We start from the raw sequence: 6,176 nt of genomic DNA, 5'->3' as shown, positions 1-6,176 counted from the left end.
TGCAAGCTCACAGATAACCCTCGAAGACTGAAGGTGAGTCGATTCTTTTCTTTGGAGTGGGGGGGGGAGGCAAGAAGTATTTCTGAGCAGATCGGTAACTGAAGTGCGTCATTGGTTAGTTCACTGTTCTTTCACCAGTAGATTTGGGTTCAAATCCAGCCCAGATCGATGGAATGAAAGTCTCAACAACAACAACAAGCGTTTATATAGCATCTTTAACGTAGTGAAACGTCTCCCAGGCGCCTCACGGGAGCGTTACCAGACAAAGAAATTGACACCTAGCCAAAGAAGGAGACATTAGGACAGTTGAGAAGCGTCTTAAAGGAGGAGAAAGAGGCGGAGGGGTTTAGGGAGGGAATTCCAGATCTTAGGGCCGAGGTGGCTGAATGCACGGTCACCAATGGTGGAGTGGGGGGATGCACAAGAGGCCAGAATTGGAGGAACGCAGAGGTCTCGGAGGGTTGTAGAAGATTACAGAGATAGGGAGGGGGTGAGGCCATGGAGGGATTTGGACACGAGGATGAGAATTTGAAATTAAAGTCTCTCTGTCTCCCAGTTGTAAAGATCGTAAATGATTGAAAATGAGTTTGGGACAGTCTGAACCGAGTTCCTTTGATGCGAGTCGATAGCATTAAAATTGCCCATAATTCAGCACTAATTGGCATTCCTGCACAGGGAGTGGTTGATGTGGGAAATCAGACAAGTCACATTGGTGCAATAATGGCTGCTGTTCTGAGGTCAAGGGTTAAGGCACATTGTTGGATTTAGTGCGCGGGAAGCTTTTTGCTTCTGCATCTGACCTGTGCCGTTCCTGACCCCCAGGGGTGCTTGAAGCTGACACTGGCTTCCCAAAGTAGACAGGTGGTTCATTCCCCACATCCCTGCACTTCAGTAAGTGTAAAGATCCGTTCCTTTTTTAAAAAGACCTGCAAGTTATAGTGTTCGATAATAGGCTCTCAAACTCTTGCAGATAAACGCACAGCCCATCATTGTGCACTGATCAGGCAGTCCTGTGCAGGGAGGCTGGAGTAGGAGTGGTAATGTCGCACTAGTGCAACAACATCAACAGCAACTTGCATTTATATGGCGCCTTTAATGGAGTAAAACACCCCCAAGACCCTTCACTGGAGCGGTTATCAAACAAAATTTGACACTGAGCCACATAAGGAGATATTAGGACAAGTGACCAAATGCTTGGGCAAAAAGAATCATAGAATCATTACAGCACAGAAGGAGGCCATTCAGCCTATCGAGCTCATGCTGGCTCTTTGTAAGAGTAATGCAGTTAGTCCCATTCCCCCGCTCTTGCCCTGTAGCCCTGCAAATTTTTTCCCTTCAAGTATTTATCCAATTCCTTTTTGAAAGCCACGATTGAATCTGCTTCCACCACCCTTTCTGGCAGCGCATTCCAGATCATAACCACTCACTGTGTAAAAAAGTTTTCCCTCAAGTCGCCTTTGGTTCTTTTGCCAATCACTTTAAATTTGTGTCCTCTGGTTCTCGACTCTTCCGCCAATGGGAACAGTTTCTCTTTATTTACTTTATCTAAACCCTTCATGATTTTGAACAATTCTGTCAAATCTCCTCTTAACCTTCTCTGCTCCAAGGAGAACAATCCCAGCTTCTCCAGTCTATCGACGTAACTGAAGTCCCTCATCCCTGGAACCATTCGAGTAAACCTTTTCTGCATCCTCTCTAAGGCCATAGAGGAGAGAGAGGTAAAGAGGCGGAGAAGTTTAATGGAGGGAGTTCCCAGAGCTTAGGACCTCGGCAGCTGAAGGCAAGGCCACCAATGTTGGGGCGAAGAAAATCGGGGATGATCAAGAGGTCAGAATTGAAGGAGCACGGAGACCTCAGCGAGTTGAGCTGTTCCAAGGGCTACATGTTTAAAACTTCTTTCGTGGCTGCGCGGAGGGAAAGGGAAATTAGAGAGTGGGGGGGATGCTCGTATGAGAGCACTGGCATAGACTGTCCTGGGGCCAATTACCTTTTTCCGTGTTGTGCATCGAATATGAAGATAAAACTGATGTGATGTGGCAGATGAACATGCTGCACCATTGTAATATTTTGTTCTTCGGTTCCCACAGTTCCCACGGCAATTGGAGGAGGCGGGTGGGGTCTGCAGAGATCTCACCCCCAGAGACTTGAGCACATAATCTAGGCCGACACTCCCAGTGCAGTACTGAGGGAGTGCTGCACTGTCTTTCACATGAGACATTAAACCGAGGCCTTGTCTGCCCTCTCAGGTGGACGTAAAAGATTCAATGGCACTATTTTGAAGAAGGGCAGGGGAGTTCTCCCCGGTGTCCTGGCCAATATTTATCCCTCAACTAACATCACTAAAACAGATTATCTGATCATTATCACATTGCTGTTTGTGGGACCTTGCTGTGTGCAAATTGGCTGTGGTATTTCCTACATTACGACACGTTATAAAACTCTTTGGAGCATCCTGAGGTCATGAAAGGCGCTATATAAATGCAAGTTCTTTCTTTCTGTACAGAATTTCACGTGAACATCTCATACATTAATATTGCAAACAGTGATACCTAGGCTCTGGGTTCTTGTTTAACACTTGGAAAATTATAGACTCTGTATCCTCCAGTAATCACCGGGACCAGCAATATAATGTTTCTTTTAAATCTACAGGATTTTGGGTGACCTCTTTCTCAGCACTAGCAGGGACCTATATTTAGGTCTGAGCACAATCTGTGCCACGGTTTGTAAACGAGGACAGCGTGACTTATAAAATGAAACCACGATTCAGCAAAGGACCTTCACAGATTGAAATAAATAAAAACATGACTCCCACGACAAGTGAAGAGTGGTCCTCCGGTGCGGCCACCCAATCGTAGAAATCCCTTCGAGCAGGTCACCTCATGCACAGTAACAGGGACAGTTAACGCTCTCCCCTCCCCGCCATGGTCGTCACCCTCGGCAACCCCCTAACCTCTTAACATACACCAGCATGCCCTGAGTCTTGTTACATTTCCTGATTAAATATGCACCAGTCAGATCATAGTCAAGATGTTTAATCATTTGCTGAATATATTACTGGAGTGTGGGTATAATTTGCATCATAATTGATAGATTGTTCTAACTGAACTGATTTGATATAGCCTGCACTTGCAGATGGGCTGTGCTTGTGTGTGTGTGTGTGTGTGTTTAGACTTCTGTGCAGTATGTGTATGTCTGTGTGTATAGACTGTGTGCGGGTTTGTGTATGTACACGTTTGTGTATGTGTGTACATGTGTGCATGTAGTGTGCATGTGTGTTTGTGTGTGCGTGTCTGTGTGTGCTTGTGTATGTGCGTGCACGTGTATGTAGTATGCGCGTGTGTGTGTATGTGTACGTGTGTGTATATTCTGACGCGTGTTTGTATCGGTGAATTCAATGGCCCAGTAACTGCTGGAGTGGCACATCTTGTGGCGAACTGGACTTTTTACCTCACCCTGCAGATCGCACTGTATTTGCGCTGCAAATTGCTGGGAATGCGAATTGATAATGGCGCAGTGATGTCAACGTCGCATCTGAGACCTTGTGAACGGCAATACATTAAAATGATGGCCAGTGTTGCAAATGGAAATGTTGCACTGGTGCTGTCGGAGGCTCTCTCCTGTGGTTGGGGTTCAGTTGTAGTTTGGAGGGAGGTTTACTCTCCGTATTAATATCCATATCATACACTTTAAGGTGTCAGAGCTGTGGTTCAGTGGGTAGCACTCTCGCATCTGAGTCAGAAGATTATGGGTCCATGTCCCACTCCAGAGACTTCAGCACGTGATCTAAGCTGACACTCCCACTGCAGTGCTGCACTGTCGGAGGTGCCGTCTTTCACATGAGTCGTTAAACCGGGGCCCCGTCTGCCCTCTGAGCTGGATGTAAAAGATTCCATGGCACTATTTTGAAGAAGAGCAGGGGAGTTCTCCCTGGTGTCCCGGCCAATATTTATCCCTCAACCAGCAAGATACAAAACAGATTATCTGGTCATTATCCCATTGCTGTTTGTGGGATCTTGCTGTGCGCAAATTGGCTGCCATGTTTCCTACATCACAACAGTGACTACACTTCAAAAAGTGCTTCATTGGCTGTAAAGCGCTCTGGGACATCCTGAGGTTGTGTAAGGTGCTATATAAATGCAAGTCTTCCTTATTTCTTTCATATAGCCTGTGATGCACTTAACCTAGGATCTGATGAAGCTGGAGAGAGCTTTCCTTTACAGCTAAATCTGAATTTGGTATGTGCACTTACACCGTTTAAGAATTGTGTTAGTATTACTCTCAACTCATGCCACCTAAGATCCCTTACGAGCTTTATAATCAACGCTATGCTCTTTAAACTTTACAGTTCTCCTTTAGGAAGATTAAATAACTCCCTTATTAAACTTTCATATGAATTACGTGGCAGAATTATTGTGCAGTGATAACATCACAATTGCCTAAGTCATTAATCAACATCGTTGAAAGGCAGCTCAACTTGTCACGAGCATTGTCTTCATTATATTCGCATCACAGTCTGCGCCATTAAAATAAAAATTACAGATTGTAGTGAATTCAGGCTTTAAATATCATACTAAATGATGGTATGAAGAATTGGCTGGGTCAGTACTAATCAGTGATGGGGCACGAGGAATTCTATGGGTCAGTACTAATCAGTGATGGGGCAGGAGGAATTCTATGGGTCAGTACTAATCACTGATGGGGCGGGGGAACTCTATGGGTCAGTACTAATCACTGATGGGGCAGGAGGAAATCTATGGGTCAGTACTAATCACTGATGGGACAGGAGGAATTCTATGGGTCAGTACTAATCACTGATGGGGCGGGGGAACTCTATGGGTCAGTACTAATCACTGATGGGGCAGGAGGAATTCTATGGGTCAGTATTAATCACTGATGGGACAGGGGGAACTCTATGGTCAGTACTAATCAGTGATGGGACAGGGGGAACTCTATGGGTCAGTACTAATCACTGATGGGACAGGGGGAACTCTATGGGTCAGTACTAATCACTGATGGGACAGGGGGAACTCTATGGGTCAGTACTAATCAGTGATGGGACAGGGGGAACTCTATGGGTCAGTACTAATCACTGATGGGACAGGGGGAACTCTATGGGTCAGTACTAATCAGTGATGGGACAGGGGGAACTCTATGGGTCAGTATTAATCACTGATGGGACAGGGGGAATTCTATGGGTCAGTACACAGTGATGGGAAAGGGAGAACTCTATGGATCAATATCCAGTGATGGGACAGGGGGAACTCTATGGGTCAGTACCTGTCAGTGACGGGACAGGGGGAACTCTATGTGTCAGTATTAATCACTGATGGGACAGGGGGAACTCTATGGGTCAGTACTAATCACTGATGGGAAAGGGGGAACTCTATGGGTCAGTACCTGTCAGTGATGGGACAGGGGGAACTCTATGGGTCAGTACACAGTGATGGGACAGGAGGAACTCTATGTGTCAGTACCGGTCAGTGATGGGACAGGGGGAACTCTATGTGTCAGTACCGGTCAGTGATGGGACAGGGGGAACTCTATGTGTCAGTACCGGTCAGTGATGGGACAGGGGGAACTCTATGTGTCAGTACCGGTCAGTGATGGGACAGGGGGAACTCTATGGGTCAGTATTAATCACTGATGGGACAGGGGGAACTCTATGGGTCAGTACTAATCACTGATGGGAAAGGGGGAACTCTATGGGTCAGTACCTGTCAGTGATGGGACAGGGGGAACTCTATGGGTCAGTACACAGTGATGGGACAGGAGGAACTCTATGTGTCAGTACCGGTCAGTGATGGGACAGGGGGAACTCTATGTGTCAGTACCGGTCAGTGATGGGACAGGGGGAACTCTATGTGTCAGTACCGGTCAGTGATGGGACAGGGGGAACTCTATGTGTCAGTACCGGTCAGTGATGGGACAGGGGGAACTCTATGGGTCAGTACCGGTCCGTGATGGGACAGGGAACTCTATGGGTCAGTATCTGTTAGTGTTGGGATAGGGGGTACTCTGGGTATGTGTGATCTATTGGTTTATTTTGTTTGCCTTCACCTTTTTTTTACACAGCTCATTGTGTTATCACCTAAGATATATTTCCTTCCTCCATTTCCTCCCAAATCTTCTCCCCTCTCCTTTCCAGATTGAGCTTGCGCCTTTGCAATGTTTCCAGC

Source organism: Heptranchias perlo, chromosome 1 (genome assembly GCF_035084215.1).
Source record: "Heptranchias perlo isolate sHepPer1 chromosome 1, sHepPer1.hap1, whole genome shotgun sequence".
Classification (NCBI taxonomy): domain Eukaryota; kingdom Metazoa; phylum Chordata; class Chondrichthyes; order Hexanchiformes; family Hexanchidae; genus Heptranchias; species Heptranchias perlo.
This window is presented reverse-complemented; position numbering follows the sequence as displayed.